Genomic DNA, 2190 nt, shown 5'->3' on the forward strand with positions numbered 1-2190 from the left:
GAGGAAAGGAAGCATAGTGAGGAAATACTGGACCAAAGCAAGACCAAAACCACCAGGGCAAACTCCAGCTGTTGTTGCTCTATGTCCAGTATGAAAGGGCTTAGATGGCTCTTCAGATCTCCCATTCCTTCATACCTTGCTGATTGGAACACACTTCTCTTTCTTGAATTGATTCCATTCCACGTTGTAGCTCTCCTCAGAAGACATCAGGCAGATACAGCATCTCTAATACCTTGGGGTCACAAATGCTGAAGGCACTTCACTTTTGTAGCTTCACTTGGTAGTCTTTATAGGCCTCCATGCAGGATCTCCCCTGCCACACATCTGGCCTCAAATGCTGTCCTAAACCACAAAAGAAGATTCCAGAACACTTTTATTCCTGTATCCTTCATGATGCCAAAGCCAAAACCATATGGCTATTGCTGCCAAGTTCCATTGTCTGTTTAGGATGGAACCTGGACCTCCGTCCTTTAATTAAATTTCCATGCACTTTCCCTTGTTTATTACTCACAGTAACAGATAATTCCTTAGGCCTTTTCTTTTTACAAGGTGCAGTATTAACTGGGTGCTGGGTGGGCTCTTGTCCTGATGACTCCCTTTATTCCAAACCCACATCGTCTCTTTCAGCACAAGCCTTGGCTCCCTGGGTGTTCCTTAGTATGTGAATTGTGATTTTTCTCTTCCTGCGTTCAATACTATCTATTTTTTGGTATATTTGGTGTTTATATGTTGGGAGGAGTTTCTTTTCTAGACCTGTGTACTTGGGGGTCTTGTGTGCTTCTTGTATATGGACACATCTGTTCTTAATTTGGGGGAAGTTTTCCTCTATGACGTTGTTGAAGATACTGCCTATCCTTTGACCTGGATTTTTCTTACTCTAGATAATTTGAAGATTTGATCTTTTCATGAAACCCCATAGTTCCTACATGTTCCTTTTGTGTTTTGAAAAGAAAACTGTTCATTTTTTTTTTGGCAGCCAAATTCCTTTTTTTTTTTTATTGAGGGAATGGGTCTCTAAGGGGTAGGCCTGGGGCCCTCACTGCACAGCTTGTTCATTGGCACTGCCTCCAGAATCCTGTGGCTTCATCACATCTGGAAGCTCTGCAGGGCTGGAGAAGGGTTCGATGCGCAGAGCTTCGAAGGTGTCATCTGCTCGGAAGACCAGGCCCACTGTGGCTGGGGCCTGTGCCCGTGCTGTCTGACTAGTGAAGCCACACTCGCCCAGAGTTTTTCCATCATCAAGGAGCTGATCGTTCTTGTACAGCCGCTGCTCCTCTGCCAGCTGCTTGAGGATGCCCTCGACGATGCGCTTCAGATCGAACACTGTGCTTGACTCCTTGGTGTCCATGAAGATGGTGGTCTATTGGCGCCGGATCATGGGAAACACATCCTAAGGACGGCGGGCCGTCAGTGCTAGCCCGCGGCCCCCAGCGTGGCCCTGGAGCCCCTGTTCATATTTTTTATTGAACAGTTCAATTCCTTTACTTTATCTTCAAGTTCTGATACTGTATCTTCAACATGATTCTCTCGACTTTTAAGACCGTTCTCTGAGTTGTGTACTTGGACTCTACATAGAGTTTTTCAACTCCATTTTCTTTTCAGCGTGATTTCTCCTCAATATTTCTATCTTTTGTCTAAATCTAGGTTTCAATAAAAACATCAAAGAGGATTAGCTAAAGCCGAAAAGAAGAAGGAATTGAAAAATCCATTTCTTGCCAGGTATAGCACTCAGAAGAGCAGGCCCCACACTGTGCCTGGGCAGTGCAACAGAACTGGCTCTAGTGAGGTGGACACAGGAGAGCCAGTCCCAAGGGTGTGAGAGCTAGAGAGCTGGCCCTGGTGGCATGGAGGTGCAGGAGAGCTGGTGAGCTGACCAACACAGTTTCCACCGAGGCCCAGATCCAGGCCTTTGTGTTGGCCTACCCCAACATCCACCTCATCTATGGACCGCTGGAGCATGAAGGTGCTGGGTTTGTCCAACAGATCCAAAAACTGCAGAATCACCATGACACAGGTCAACAACAGGATATGTGACAGGAGTTCCTGTGAGGATCCAGAATTGATAGTGAAGCAGAAGCCAGAGGTGTGTACCAGACCAATGACTCATTGCCGTGAACATTTGCAAGTAAAGAAATGTAGGCAAAAGGGTATAGTGTGTGACACACTGTGACACACTGCAGCTTTCATGAC

General features: G+C 46.2%; 1 pseudogene; it reads right to left on the bottom strand.

Moving 5' to 3' along the window:
• Positions 1–1036: 1036 nt before the first annotated feature.
• Positions 1037–2007, bottom strand: LOC114624507 (annotated as a pseudogene).
• Positions 2008–2190: the final 183 nt, after the last annotated feature.

This window comes from Grammomys surdaster, unplaced genomic scaffold (genome assembly GCF_004785775.1).
Source record: "Grammomys surdaster isolate TR1022 unplaced genomic scaffold, NIH_TR_1.0 207, whole genome shotgun sequence".
In the NCBI taxonomy this organism is placed as follows: Eukaryota; Metazoa; Chordata; class Mammalia; order Rodentia; family Muridae; genus Grammomys; species Grammomys surdaster.